Here is a 16,222-nt window from a genome sequence, read left to right as displayed (position 1 = left end):
TAAAAACTTCATTTCAGCTCAAATCTTTAAGATCTTTCCCAACTGATGTGCCGTTCAGTTAGAGTTTCATTTTTAACATGAATGTAAGATGTGAAGGAAATATTAGTTTAACCACATGAAATAGTCTCTCTTTAACTTTTCTTAAGTCTATATATAGAGTAGCTTAATGTGGTTCTACCTAATAAAGGATAAGTAGCAGTTAAGCAGGATTTTTCAATTCTGACTGAATGTTAATAATACCTAGGAACATAAAAAAAAAAAAAAAAAAAAGGCAATTCCCACTGGAACGGCCAAAAGAAAAAGACAGAAGATACCAACTCTTGGCAAGATCGTGAAGAAGTCAGAACCAATTTGTATTTCTGATATTGTGCAAATTGATACACCCATTTTGGAAAAACCATTTGGAATATTAAGCTGAATATATCCTTATCCAGTGACCCAGCAATTCCACTCATAGATTATACCAGACAGATATGCATACACACATTTCTCCCAAAGACATACAGGTATGTTTATGGCCGCATTATCTGTAGTAGCTACAGACTGGATATAGTCCAAATGCTCATCAACAATAGATTGGATAGATGAATTATGGTATTTTATATAGCCGGGGTCAGCAAACTGTGGCCCAAGGATCAAATATGGCCCAATGCCTATGTTTGTATGGCTCATAAACTATGCGTTTTTACATTTTTAAATAGTTGGAGGAAAAAAATCAAAAGAATCATATTTTGTGACATATGAAAATTGTATAGAGTACCTACATAATAATTCAGTTTTGCATTTTGGCTTGCAAAGTCTAAAATTTTTCCTTTAAACAAACAAACAAAAAAAGGCCTTGCCAAATGCTACTATAAAGTAGTGAGAATAAATGAGTTAGTTACATACAACTGCATGCAACCAGAGAGTGGAACTATATGCATTAGTTGTCTATTGTTGGTAACAAATCACCCCGAAATTTAGTGGCTTAAAATAACACCCATCTATTATCTCAGTTTCTATGGGACAAGAAATTTGGTACGGCTCAGTTGGGACTTCTGCTTCAAGTCTTTTATAGGCTGCCATCAAACCGTTGGCTGGGCTGAAGTCACCTGAGGGTTCAACAGGATGGATCACCTCCCAAGCTCACATGGTTGTTGGCAGATTTCAATTCCTCATAGGCTGTTGGATGGAGGATCTCAGGTCCTTGCTGGCTGTTGGCCAGAGTCCATCCTCAATACTTGGCTTCAAGGGCCTCTCCAACATGGCAGCCTGCTTCATCAAAGCGTGTAAGCCGAGAAGTCAGAAGTCATAACCTTTTGTAACCAAATCATGACAGTGCCATCCCCTCAACATGGCCATATTCTATAGTTAGATGCAGGTTCGTCAAAGGGAGGGGATTCGACCTGGTGGTGAACACCAGCTGGCAAGACTCACTGGGGTCATCTTAGACCCCCACAATGCACAGAATGTTGAACCAAAAAAAGCCAAACAAAAAGAAATACGTATTATGCTCTTCTGTTTATATAAATTCAAAGAACAGACAAAACGAATCTATGGCATGAAGGCCATACCCATGAGGGCGTCTAGGATGCTGGGGGTATTCTGATTGTTGAGCTGTGTGCTGTCCACGCATGTGTGTAATGTTTGTGAAAATGTTTGGAGCTAAATATGTGTGATCTGTGGAAGAGAAAGTGTGTATATATTCTATACTCCAATTAACGTTTTAAAAAGGAATATATGCTTAGATTCAACTCAGTGATGAATGACCTATTCATCAGCCACTCGTTGATTATCTGGGCCTTCTCTTTCTTTGCCACAGCAAAGTGACAGTTCCATTCCATTTATCAAGTAAGGTTTGAGGCCCTACTATGGGCCAGGCCCTCGTCTAGATGCTTACAATATATGATAGGTTGAATTTATAGAAATAGCCCTCAAGGGTGCATATCATAACCCTCTGAGCCTGTGAATGTGATTACAAAGTCCTGGGATTGTGTTCTGTTCAAAGGCACAGGTGACCTTAAAAATGAAAGATTATTTAAGTGGGCCTCATCTAATCAAGAAAGAGTTTTCTCCAGCTGAAAGCACAAGAAAAGCACAGAAGAGAGACTTTAGGCATGAAAATACTCAGTGCTCTGGTTATTCAGTTATTCCTTAGATGGTAGAGAGGGCCCCTGGCTGGCAGCCAGCAAGCACTCAGGGACCTGAGTCCTATAGACATAAAAAACTGGACTCTGCCAACAATTTGAATGAGCCTGAAAGTAGATTATTCCCCAGAGACTTCAGATAAGAGTCCAACCCACCTGACACCCTCATTTAGGTCTCGTAAAACCTGGCAGAGAACATAGATGAGTCCTGCAAACTTCTGAGCTTCAGAACTCTGAGCTAATAAACCAGTATTGTTTTAAGCTGCTAAATTTGTCTATCTTTTTATTATATGTTTAATTCATTATGCAGCAGTCCAGGACACATCCTATTCAAAGCAGTTACCCTCGCCCTATTTTTGTGGTGGAGACAGTTTTTAAAAAAATGATAATAACACAGGAAAATGTGTGTGATTGGGTCACTTGGTTGTACAACAGAACTTGATGAAACATTGTAAATCAACTATTCTTTAATAATAATAAATGCTAGTAATACCAAATACGGACAAAGTGCATCAGAATCTCTGGAGCTAGGACGCCCATCCCCAGTACTTTCATTCTTTTTTCAGGTGCTTCAGGAGTTTCTAATCTGTAGCTTCTATCACACAGTCTTGTTAAAGTGATAGAGGCCAGAATGCTTGGCTAAGAAGTAAAGAGAGGACATATTTGGCATCCCTCTCTGTTACCTGCTCTGTTAATCTGTCACTGAATCTTATCACATCTTCCCGAATAGAGGCTGCCCCTCCACTCCCTCTGCTGCTGTGCTGGAGGAGTCCCACCTAAGTCATGGGCTTGCCTCCACTGGTTCAAGGGGACAGGGATGGACTCTGGCTCTGCTCACCTTTGATGTTCCAGCCACCAGCACTGTTTGGCCCATAATAAATACTTAATACCTGTATTATGTGTTTATAAATAATGCCTGCCTGAAGGGGTGCATGAATAAACTACTTAATGATGATCAGATCTCCATTTTCCCCGGTGAAATTGCAAGTCAATATTTTGCTTTTGTTGGTTTTAATTATTCCGTACTCTTAGAAGTAGGCATTTTATAATCAATTCAAAAATGACTTTGACATTAAAAAAAAAATAAATTACAAAAAAAAACCCCACTGTAAACCAGCTACAATGGAAAAAAATTAAAATCACTAAAAAAAATGACTTAGAGACAAGTTGATCTCAGCCCCCTCATTTCACAGTTAAGGCAGAAAAGCAAAAAGGTTTACCAAGATCATACCATGGCCAAATACTGTCCAGGATGCAGGTCCAGGCTAAGGTTTATTCAGCATGAATGGCAAGGGAGGGAATGGGGGGAAAGATTTCTGTTTCTCTAGAATCATCCTGGCCTGGCCTGGTTTGCTGGCTTAGCTTTAAGTCACAGAGGCTGGGGCAGCTCTGCTCTTCACCGTGCGTTTGAGGGTAGGTTCGGAGGGCTCTGCCCCAGGCTGAAGGGGCGGCAGCTGTCCAGGGGAAGCCATCCTCATATAGTAATGGCAGAGGAGCAAGAGGGCAAAAGGAAGCATACAAGACTTTTTAAGGCCTGGCTCAGAGCTGGGGCACTGTCACCTCTTCTCTTAAGTCATTTGTCAAAGCAAGTCACACACATGGCCAACCTCAAAGTCAGGGTGTGAGGAACTACCCTCTGGCCGTGAGGAAGCCATGGAAGGACGTGAAGGCAGGAAGGGTGAAGAATTGGGTGCACTCCCCGACCTCTGCAGTGAGTCTTATTAGCCTCCTGTGGCTGCTTTCACAAAGTTCTATGGGCTGAGTGGCTGAACACAGTGGAAACCTACTCTCTGACAGTCCTGGAGGCTAGAATTCTGCACTCAAGGGGTCGGCAGGGCCATAGTCCTCTGAAGGCTCTTGGAGGCATCCTCTCTCTCCTCTTCCTAGCTTCCAGTCTAAGTTCTGGCATCTTTCGGGTTCCTTGGCTTATAGCTACATCACTGCAGTCTGTTCTCATCATCACAGGGTGGTCTTTTTTCTCGAGTGTGTTTCTGTCTCTAAATCTTTGCTATGAGGACCGCAGTCATTGGATTTAGGGCCCACCCTAATCCAGTATGACTGCACCTTAATTTGATGACGTCTACAAAGATTCCATTTCCAAATAAGGCACATTCACAAGTACCTGGGGTTGTATTTTGGGGACACAATTCAACCCACAGCAGATCAGAGTCTTGTACCAACTTTTCCAAACTAGAGCAGTTGTTCTCAAGGTCTGGCTCTTGGACCCATAGCATGAGCATCACCTGGGACCTGGTTAATTAAAATTCTTGGGCTTCAACCCAGACTTACTGAATCAGAAACTTAGCCGGGGTGGGGGTGGGTAGGACTCAGAAATCTGTGGTGTCCCAAGTCCACCAAGTGGTTTTAATTCATGCTTAAGTTTGAGAATGATTACCAAAGAATATGTTAGAACCCAGGCTTTGCGAAGAGGAAAATTTAGTTCTTAAAGAAGGAATGTTCTTAAGAAGGATTGAGAAGTGGGAGCCAATCCCAATTGGGTGCCACTCTGTCTGCGTGCGTGCGTGTGTGTGTGTGTGTGTGTGTGTGTGTGTGTGTGTGTGTGTGTGTGTTGTGAGGGCACAGGCGTGTTGGAATAAGCACTGGGGCAACTCATTGGTGGCAAAATGGATTACTCACCAGGGTGCCGGTGCTAGAAATAGAGCAGCACAGAATTGGTTTAACCAATTCACTGAGTAATAAGGATATAATTCTAAGGCATGTAGGACCTATTTGCCTCATGGAGTGGCAGAGTTGATAACACACTGTTCTTATATCCCAAAGCTATCACAGTGAATCTTCATCTTCTGTGGGTGTGAGAAAGATGAGAGGGGTCATCAGGGCTGGCTCCTGGATCTGGCATGAGGTACCCTGGGAAGAAAAGGAGCAAATGTAGGCAAGGTGCTTGGGACAGTGTTCAGTACATTTGTGGAAATGATTATCACCAAAGACCTATTGCTGACTCCACAGTTCTGCCTTCAGCCTGTTCTATAAAAGAATGACCCTGGGACCCCTATGGCTGTATGTGCAGAGTTCAGAAAGAAACATGTCACAGCTGAAGACAGCATTTCAGGCACAGGACTTGGGAAGTTAACTTACCAGAGAAGCCACATATCATGCTCAACTAAATTTAATAGAGGGGAGTCAGAGCTTAGATTGGGGTTAGACTCTCAAGTAAAAGTGTAGAGTGAAAATAAATGGGCAACTTTGCCCTTGAAAAATTCCTTATGTTGCCTTTGAAATATAGGACATGTAATTTTATATGTATGCAATCCTACAGAATAATGTCCTAGCACACCAGAATTGGAAAGCATAAAGAAAGGGTGGAAAGTCTTTAATCAAATGTCTGTATATGCGAAGCATTCTTGCTTTAAAATAACAATCGGATTCCTAGTTCTGAATGGGGCAACAGATAGAGCGTTCTGGCCTCTAATATCTTAATATGCTCTTTGGTTTTTTGGAGATTAAATGAGACAATTAAAGGTCCATCTCAGAACAGAGGCAGTTCTCTAAAGAAATGAGAGGGTTTTTTTTTTAACCTACTTATATGAATCAAACTCTGGAGTGGTTATGGTTTGCCAGAAATTCTTCTAAGTGCTTTAAAAATACCCCAGCGTTCTAGCTTTGCAGGCCACGTACGTAATCACTATGCAATCTCATCTTTCTCGTTTTTCTCATCTTGTGTTTGCACCCTACGTAGTTTTGCAGAGTGCAGACCAAGGTCAAAACATGGAGCAGGATCCATTATCAGGTGTGGACCCAAAGGAGCCACTCTACGTGCCTCTCCTGTGGAAGGGTGGGCGAGTAACATGGGTAAAACGTCTGCAGCCTTTTTGTTTCAGGCAGCTGTATGCTTTTCTTATTTTCCCAGGGGCAGGAAAATATAGCATATTGTGCTGTCGCAAAAGGAAAGAATGGGGTTGAGGCTTCATGGTTAGAGATGAGAAAAGTCTATCCGTCGTCAGAAAGGAAGAGTCGGAGGAATTCATGCAGTCAGAGGCCGATAAAAGGCACTGCAGGTGCTGATGACGGATTACTGTCCTCACAAACCTGAAGGCATGATCTAAGGCTCAATCCTAATGTCTGCCAAACTCAAAGAAGTTGAAGAAAAATGGGACATAGCAGATGATTTAGATGACACCTAGGAGAGAAGGAATGCAGTGCACCCAAGATGAGCCTCATGAGATAAGGCAAGCATTAGCATAGTGCACACCCAGGCTCTGCCTTCCACTTGCTCTTTCCAGCTTCTTCATCGCACTGGTAGATGAGGAAGAATTTGGCATTCGAAAGGTATTCCTGTGAGGTCTGATTCCATTCAAGAATCCCCAAAGCTGGAAATGTGAATTCTATGGGGGTGGGAGAAACTCTGCTAATTTGTGCCCCATCGTTTTAAATGCTAATGGGGTGGTATCTGTTAGGTGTCTTAATTGATGCAGAATATATTTGTGAAGGTGATCTCTGCCTTCCTCATACAACCTTTCTGTGAACCCCCCAATGGGGGTTCTTCATTCTTATGCCCTCAGCTGGTCTCACGCAAAACAAACAAACAAACAAACAAAAACCAACCACAAAGCCTCCCTGAGGCCCTGTATCCTTGTAGTGCTCCCTTATGGGTTCTGTAGTTATCATCGACTCTGGCTTTGGAGGCACAGTGATAGAGGAGAAATACCCTGGATCCTGGAAACATGTAGACCTGAGTTGAAATCTGGGTGAACTGAATAAAGAAATTAACATCTCTTCTTTTCTCATCTATAAAGTGAATAACAATATGTCCCTTTCAGGGCTTTTTGAGGATACCTTATCTATCTCTCTGACAAATTAACCCAAAAGTTAGTGGCTTAAAATAAAAATGTTTATCATCTTGATTTCTGTGGTTCAGGGAATCTGAGAGCAGCTCAGCTGGGTGATTCTGACTCAGATACTCTTGAGGCTGTAGTCAAGATGCTGGTGGGAGCTGCAGGCATCTGAAGGCTTGACTGGGGCTGGAGGATCCAGCCCTGTGGTGACTCACACAGCTGGCAAGTTAGTGCTGGCTGTTGGCAGGAGGCCTCAGTACCTTGCACCATGGCCCACTTCATGGGACTACTGGATTGTCCTCACAAAATGACAGTGGCTTCCTCCAGAAAGAATGATCCAAGGAGGAAACCTCATGTTTTTTGTGACCTCATCTCAGAAATCATACATCATCACTGGAGTTCCCTTTATGGCTCAGCGGTGAATGAACCCAACTAGTATCCGTGAGGATTCGGGTTTGATCCCTGGCCTCACTCAGTGGGTTAAGGATCTGTGAGCCGTGGTGTAGGTCACAGACGTGGCTCGGATCCCATGTGGCTGTGGCTGTGGCTGTGGCCGGCGGCTGTAGCTCTGATTTGATCCCTAGCCTGGGAACGTCTATGTGCCACAGGTGCAGCCTTACAAAAAAAGAAAAAACAAAACAAAACAGAAATCATGCATCATCGCTTCAGCCTGCTCTATTTGCAAGAAGTGAGCCACGTAATCTAGCCAACACTCAAGGGGAGAGGAATTAGGTTGTCCTTTTTGAAAGGAGTGTCTAAGAATTTGTGGACATATTTAAAATCAGCATAAGAGGTAGCATAAGTAAAATTCTTGGAATAAAATAAGTGTTAGTAAATGCAGGGCTTAAATAGTATCTTGTTCTCCTCGTCTTTCCAGTACCCACAACAATGCTTGGCATATAGCAACCATCCTAAATAGTGAGGTAGTGTTGATTATATAATGAGTTAAAGTTGTTGCTTGCCTCGTGCTAAGCATTTTCAACAGACTAGCTCATTTCATCTTCACAATAACCCTGGGAAATGGATGCCCCTCTATTTTTATCCCAGTTTTACAGATGGGAAAACTGAAGCATGCCCAGAGAAGTTAAGAAATTTCTTGGATGTTAACATATGGAAGGGTGTGATAGAGCCAGGAACTGGCGTCAAATAGTCAACTCTAGGATGGAGCTTTTAACCACAAAATTATGAGTGTCCCTACAACTCAAGTCCTCTAAAACTATTCATGTGAATGATCCCTTTCAAATTTATTTATCCTGGACTACTCTGAGAGTGGGAGAAAACCATATTTGAATTGCAAAGTCTGTATCTTGAGGCACTTCTCTCTGATCCAGAATGGTCCCCAAAATTCCCAGCCAAGATTTCAGAATGTGAAGCCCAGTGTCCCTCGCCCACACTCTTCCTTTCTCCACTAGAATAAAACACTCCCAGAGCCCTCTACTTTCTTCTTTCCTGCACTTAGGTTTCTCCTTGAAACTGATATTTGAAGGTCCTAAGGCTGGATATTAATTTGAAAACTACCAAACTGGATGATTTTAAAGGTTATTTACTTCCTGCTCTAAAGTTTTGTGATGACATGGGTCCTCCTTCTTGCTGCTTCCTTATCCTTTTAGAAATGAGTGACCAATTCTGGTCAGTTTGTCCTCAAAGACTACTCATTTGACTCCTTTTCTCATCCTTAGCCACCATCTTCAATCCACACTTGATGAGGACAGGGATTGAAACATTTTAGGCATCCGTAAACAGAACTCACCTCTCCAGTCATGACTTCCAAATAACCACACAAACTGCTAGGAATATCCTCTTTGGTTGTGACAACCTGTTTTTAAATAACACCCCCCCAGGAGTTCCCTTGTGGTGCAGCAAGTTAAGGACCTACATTGTTAGTGGCTTGGGTTGTTGCTGTGGTGCGGGTTCAATCCTTGGCCAGGGAACTTCCACAGGCCGTGAACACGGCCAAAATATATACAATAAATAATTGGCTGTGAAGCAGTCCTCATACAGGGTACCACAGATATCAGTACATGTCAACAGCTTTTGGAGAATACAGTCTTAAAAGATGTTAAGTTGCCTTCTTTGCTGACAGGATTTCCTGAAGATTTTCATGTGCTAACGTGCACTGTGATCTTCCTGAGGAGCGACAGTGTTACCCAAGAGATTTATTCTCTTGGTCTTCTTGTGGACTCAGGTTAGGAAACTCTCTTGGGTTGTCTATTTGCAAGCTTTTTTTTTTTTTTTTTTTTTTTTTTTAATCACTGGGCCGCTTTCCTGAGACTTCTTACTTGGTGGTGACCCCACTCTGCCCTGCACTGCACCTTCACACATGAAACTCCACAAAACCTTTCCTCAATAACTGTTCCTCTCTTGATCCCTGACTGCCCAACCCTCAGCGTCCACAGAGGCTCTCTAGGGTAGAGAAACTACTCTGAATGATGCTATATTGATGGATACATGTCATTATACTTTTGTCCAAACCCACAGAATATACATCATCAAGAATGAACGCTCATGTAAATCATGGACTTTGATGATAGTCATGTGTCCATATAGGTTCATCACTTAGAACGGTTGTACCACTCTGATAGGGGGATGTTGATAATGGGGAAGGCTATGCATGTGGGGGGGGCGTGGGCAGAAAATCCTCTACTTTCTGCTCAATTTTGCTAAAGCCTAAGGAATTAACTGTGCTTCATAATGTGAAATTTTGGCTAGGAATCTGTGGAGCCTAAAACGGCTGTGTTAAAAAAAAAAAAAAAAAAAAAAGTCTATTTAAAAAAAGAAAAGAAAAAAAAAAATTAAAACCAAGACGTAAATAACTTCCTTAAGGTCCAAAAGTGTGTGTGTGTGTATTTGTGTTAATGAAGAAGTCAGCCTTTTGCTAGGTGGGTTCTCTTTGAACACCTGTACTTTCTAATGACTTCCCTATCCCTGATTTTGCCTTTCTATCCAAGAGAGCCTAATCTTCCAGACTTTCCCATTGAAATTCCATTCATGTTCTGGAAAACCCCAACTCCTACCCATTGGGTCCTTCCAGGACCCTTTGTGATTCCCCTCATTAAAACATTCCTTCAGGTCCAAGTTATTGAGTCCAAAGTAGCATCCTTGGGTTTTGAATGATTCAACCAGTGATTTCTTCTCACAACCCAAAAAGCTACAGGGGGAAAGGTCTTTGTGCTCCACGTTTTACAGCATCATTGAGGTGGACGTTTATTCTCCAAGACATCTCTTTGGGGATTTTCCTAAAGATGCACCTTTAAAGAAAACCCTAATCAGATCTGTTAGACAGCACATAGCTCACCCTGAGGCCATTTTAATTCTCAGGTGTGCACAGTTCCTTTAAACCCTGTTGAAAAGCAAAGTATTTGCTAACCGTTTTCTAATTTGCAGTATAACCTTTTCTTCCTTTGAAGGTAGTAAATTTCATTATAATGCAGAGTAATATCACACTCCTTTTATGCTTCTAGCATATCCCTTTGGACCTGATGGATAAAGAAAGGAGCCATATGCCTCTTAGTCATAAAAAGAGAACATTCGAAGGACCATTCAAGCAAGTAAGTAGTCAGGCACTGTGCTAGACCCTGGAAATGGATACATGAATAATACAAGTTTCCTGCTGTGAGTGTAGGCCTTAAAAGACATGTATCTTTGTTGAATGGCAAGTCCGTTCTGAGCACCTACTATGTGCCAGGTACTGTATTGGGTAGGTGAGGGGCTTTAGACTGTGTTCTCTGGAAACAGACTCTAAAAATGAGAATCGAGAATGGTGTGCAGAAGGTTTATTGGGGAATATTCTTGGGCGATGCACTTGCACAAAAGTGAGGATGGCAGGACAGGGCAGGGAAAAAAATGGATATTCAGTTGCAACTAGTCCTATTAAAAGCTCTGGAGCTGAAATGACCATTTAGGGAGTCCCTAAAGTGGCAATGAGGCCCTGCTTTTGTATGCCCATGTCCGCCAGTCATTGGGAGACCAGCTCTCTAAGAGTATCTGTAGCTACAGGCAAGCCAGTTTTCCTGCAGCCTCAGGCAGTGCCTGGCAAGGGACATGGCCTTGAGCCCTCAGTAATCCATATCTCCAGGAGCTGGGAGATGAGAAGACAACGTCCACTATTGAGGTGTAGCCAGAACAGGGTCCACCCATGCCCTCAGGGAGCTGATCATTTAGTTGATGAGCCCTAGCAGCAAAGAGGTGAGTAGAAATGCAAAGAGATTAGTACAAGAGGAAAGTGCTGTGAGGACACAGAGCAAGAACAATTAGCCCAGTCTTAGAGCAGGATTCCCAAAAGAGGTGATGGCAATGGCAATGACAATGATGAGGTAAAGAATTAGGCCTGTGAAGGCCATGGGTGTGGAAACTGTTAAAGAGAAAGTCTTCTTGGTAAAGGGAGCAGCGGGTGCAGAGGTTGAGAACATGGCTTGGGGGGAACCTCGCAGCGTTAGGAACGCTGGTGTGGAAAGTGCTCTAGAAGGAGGGGTGCACAGTGAGCGACAAAAGAGCTGAGCAAGGATTTGAACCTGAAGGTTGGACTTGAAAGCTCAGGCCAGGCCAGGTCCAGCAGTTGGGGATTTTATCTGCATTATCCTGACCATCAGTTTCCAGCAGGGAGTTACACGATCAAACATGCACTGCGGGAAGATCATTCTGACTGCAGAGTGGAGAAAGGAATTGAGATAAAGGAGCAACACAGGGCCCCTGTGTGTGACCATGGTGATGGCTAATTTGTTAATTTCTGATGAAAAATGATAGTGACTTAAAACAGAGGCATGTTGTGGGATGGAGGGAAATGGATAGATCTGAGAGATATTAAGGAGGCAGAATCCATAAGACTTGACTGACCGGATGTGGGTCTTTAGGGAAAAAGAGGAGTCAACTCAGATTTGTCTTTGAGCTGGAGCAGGCAGGCAGTGGTGTGAAGGATGAATCTGAGAGAGTGTCAGCCTGAAACAAGGGAGCCAATTAGAGCCATGATAAACAATGTATTTTTGTGCAGGGACCCATTCAGAAAAGAAAGAAGAATTATGACCATGCTCGTTGCATTCAAATGAAAATAATGTTATAGAATTCTATGAAAATCATACTGTACCTTCTTAACCTTTAAATTACCTTTGTTAGTAGTAGACTATCGGTGAGAAAATTGGCCCTGCTTTACGTATGAATAGCTGGGCCACATTTAGATGTAGCATCCTGGAGGCAGCTTGTCGCTTTTTTGGTTCCCTTTTGTGTGGTGCTTTGGACCCCATAGAGAACATTCCAGAGTGCATTCTTTCTCTATCCTTGATGCCACCCTGCCAGTGAGAATTATTACAATTCTGATACATAGAAGCAGAAATGGGGGCTCGGAGAAGTGAAATGGCTTCACATCCCACATGGCGAAGTTGAATCTAGAATGTTCATTCATTTAGTGCTGGGTTCCCTAAGGTTACCCCTCCTGGCTAAGCCTCACACGGAGGTGAATTCAGTGTGCCTGCAACCTGGCACTCTCTCTCTGGCTGCAGGATTGTCTACCTGCCCATGAGCAGAGAGACTGAGCCTGGCAGAGAATGCCTCATTACCCGGGAGCCGCAGCACCACCGCCTCTTCTCCTGAAGCTGCTGGCCATGGAGTGTCCTTGCTACCTGACCACATTCAGGCCACTTCTGGGGCCCCACCCTGGGTCATCCTATCGGACAAGCTTTGACTTTTGGTTCCGTGGAACACAGAAGCTGGCATGACAGAGGCGGTTTCTCCAGATGTAGAGCCTTGTGATGTATAGGATTGGAAAGCCTTCCCATCAACTAGATCTTGGTCCCTGGGCTGTATTCTGTGACCAGATGAACTAAATGTAGCCCAAAGATCCTTGCTACCTAAATCAGTGATACCATCGCCTCCAGGTCAGATGAATCAGCCTTTAACTAGAGCAGGGGTGAGAAGGGGAGGGCAGGGGAGGGAGGGCTGGGAAGGAGATGGGGAGGGCTCTGTCTGAAACTGCCCCTCCAGGTGGCATGCCCAGCCACACAATGGCCTCCTTTCTGACAAGCGCTTGCTATGTTAAATTCTCAAATACAATGAGAAGGGAGCTTGTTTCTTAATCTGGCAATTTAGAAATTAAAGATGCAATTAAATATGATTACGGATAAGCTCGAAATAGATTTTCTGAATATAAACACACACGTACGGATGCATGCTTTTCAGGTTTATTCATTAGTCTCTTCACAGGCACTTTGTAGTCTTTTTTTTTTTTCACCCCCAGCTCTATTGACATATAATTGATACGGTGTTATAACATTGTGTAAGTTTAAGGCCTACAACATGTTGATCTGATACACTTATCTATTGCAAAACGATTGCCACTATAGTGTTAGCTAACACCTTCATCACATCACACAATTACCATTTCGTTTTTGTGGTGAGAACATTTAAGATCTACACGCTTAACACCTTTTCAGTATATGATACCGTATGATTAACTATACTCACCATGCTGTACATTAGGCCCCCAGAACTTACTTGTCCTTTTAATTGGAAGTTTATACCCTTTGACCAACATCTTCCCAATTTCCCCCAGCCCCCAGCCCCTGGTAATCACAGGGGCTCTCCTCTCTGTTTCTATGAGTTTGGCTTTTTTAGATTCCATATAGAAGTGATGTCATATCGTATTTGTTTTTCTCTGACTTATTTCACTTAGAATAATGCCCTCTGTCCAACCACGTTGTTACAAATGGAAGTATTTTCCTTCTTTCTCATGGCTGAATATTATTATGTGTATATATATTTATATATTTATATCTGGAGAGAGAGAGAGAGGGAGGGAGAGAGAGAAATCATATCTTCTTTATTCATTTACCTGTGGATAGGCACTTAGGTTGGTTGGTTCTGCATCTCAGCTATTGTAAATAATGCTGTAATGGACCTGGGAAAACACTTTGTGGTCTTGATACAAACTATGCATGGTTAGTACAAAGTTTTGGTTTTTGTCATTTTCCTCGCCACCTTCTCTGAAGTCTGCCTCCATCCTGAGTAGCCTTAATCTACTCCCAGAGTCCCACGATACTGTCCCCGAAATGCCCATCGAATTGAGCAAGGTGACCTTGGCATATAAATACTGGCTGTGGAGAATTGCAGAATGCTTCTAATTTTAGTTGCAAAAGTAATAGCCATAATATAAACAGTTACCAGGTACTGAACATTTGCTCTTAACCAAACTCTGAGCTAAGTGTTTTACACAAAGTCAATGTTACGTTGGGATTTAATTATTTTACAGTGTAAGGATTTTGCAGCTTTTATAGCAACAATCCAGCTATTGCAAAAAAAAAAACCTCCTCTTTTTTTCACTGCCTTTATCTAGTTCTTTGAATTGTGCACTCTGTGCAGGGCTCGAAATGCCGATTTTGCATTGTTATATATGCCTTCTTCTTACACTTTTACTCCTTTCATGCACTTTACACATTTCGATGTGAAGAAAGTATATTACCTTCCATTTTTTTTCCCCCATGCCGCTCCTCCTCCTGAAGATCTCTTCTCTTTCCCGGGAATCTTCCTTAAGAATGTATCTCAAGCCAAGCAGTCTTCCAAAGGCAACAATTCTCCATAATCCCCTCCCGCATTCTTATAGCAAAAGGCGCATTTTGACAAAACCCTCAAACCAAAAGCTGTCTCCAGTGGCTATGCAAGAGGTAAGACAGGCTGCAAATACTGCATGGTTCCCAGCATGACCTGGATGCCTCTCCTACCCTGCTCTTTAGGCATTTGCAGCACTATAATAGGAACAATCTGGGGTGTATTCTAACTCATTCAGTTTAAAATTGGGCTGCTATGACTCTTATCCCACAATGACAAACGTGCAAGAAGTGTCACATTTGTGTGTAGAAAATCCAAAGGAAGTCACCAGAGAGAGTGACTAGAAATAATAAATGACTTCATCGAGGTCACAGGATACAGGATCGATTTACAAAAATCAATGGTAATTTTACATGCTGGCAATAAGCTATCTGAAAGTGAAATTTAGAAAATAATTCCATTCAGAATAGTACCAAAAAGCATAAAATACTTAGGAATAAACTCAACAAAAGAATTAGAAGATTTGTACACTGAAAAATGCAAGACAATGGTGACAAAAATGAAAGAAGTTCTAAATAAATGGAGAGACAATCCATGTCCCTGAATTGGAAGATGTTAATTCTCTATGGGTCACTGTCAAAGTCATAGCAGGTGTCCTTTCTGGAGCCTCCTCTGCCCCTCTATTGGGCCACCCCTCAGCTAGAAGCTGGACCAACCGTGTTTTTTCTCCAGATGCAGAGCTTTATGCTTTGTAGAGTTTGAAAAGTTTCAGTTGAAAGTGGCTCCCCCACCATATGTGATGGCCAAATGAACTAAATGTAGCTGAGACAGGTCTGTACATCCTGAGTGGACAGATATTATAACCACCCAGGGTCAGAGGGACTCGAAAACATCATTCATTAACTGAAAGGACAAGCCCCAGGTTGGACTGAGAAAAAAATTCACAAATCATGTATCTCATAAAGGATTTATGTCTAGAACATTAAACAACAACAACAACAACAAAAACCCTCTTGCCTCTCAATAATAAGAGAAACAAGCCGGTTAACTTAATATGTGGGCACAGTACTTGAATAGACTTTTCATCAGAGAAAAAGGCTAGTGAGTACATGAAAAGATGCTTGACATTACTGGTCATTGGGGATATATAAATTAAAACCACAATAAGATACCACTTCCCATGGAGTCCATTGGCTGTAATAAAATGGAGACGATAATAAGTGTTGGAGAGGATGTGGAGAAACCGGAACTTTGACATGTTTCTGGAAGAAGTGTAAACTGATGCGACCACTTTGAGACACAGGTTTTTAGTTACTTAAGAAACTGCCACATGACCCCACAATTCCACACCGAAGAATCTACCCCAGAAAAGTTAAAATATGTACACAAAGACTTTTAAATGAATATTCATAGCATCAATTTGTGAATTCATAAACAAAATGTGGTCTACCCATCTATCGAAATACTCTTCAGTTATAAAAATAACTGAAAGACTTATACATGCTCCAACATGAAAGAACCTCAAAAATATTACAGTAAGTGGAAGAATCCAGAAACAAAAGATTACATGTTGTATAATTCTCTGTACATGAAATATCCAGAAGAGGCAAATCTATAGAGATATAAAGCAGATCAGTGGTTGCCTGGAGCTCAAATTGGAAATAGGAATTGACTACAAACAAGCATGGGAGTAGGGAGGAGAGAGTCCATGGGACTTGGGATGATGAAAATGCTTTATTTAAGACTAGATTGTGGTGATGTTTGCACAGT

The 16,222-nt window shown here is 42.2% G+C and overlaps 1 long non-coding RNA gene across 2 annotated transcripts in view; it reads left to right on the top strand.

Moving 5' to 3' along the window:
* LOC146403709 (uncharacterized) overlaps positions 1–16,222 on the top strand; it is a 271,379-nt gene that overhangs the window by 1,617 nt on the left and 253,540 nt on the right. The window contains exon 3 of one of the 2 annotated variants that reach the window (XR_014843455.1): positions 10,381–10,467. The exons of the other annotated variant lie outside the window; for it this stretch is intronic. This is a non-coding gene — a long non-coding RNA (uncharacterized LOC146403709). The remainder of the gene's footprint in view (positions 1–10,380; positions 10,468–16,222) is intronic. 2 annotated transcript variants of the gene reach the window in all.

The sequence above is a fragment of the Sus scrofa genome, chromosome 4 (genome assembly GCF_054392235.1).
Source record: "Sus scrofa isolate SSC_HxYL_T2T_F1_AM1 chromosome 4, Sscrofa_HxYL_maternal_Yorkshire_Landrace_v2.0, whole genome shotgun sequence".
Classification (NCBI taxonomy): domain Eukaryota; kingdom Metazoa; phylum Chordata; class Mammalia; order Artiodactyla; family Suidae; genus Sus; species Sus scrofa.
The sequence above is the reverse complement of the archived record's forward strand: the minus strand, read 5'-3'. Positions and strand labels throughout refer to the sequence as shown.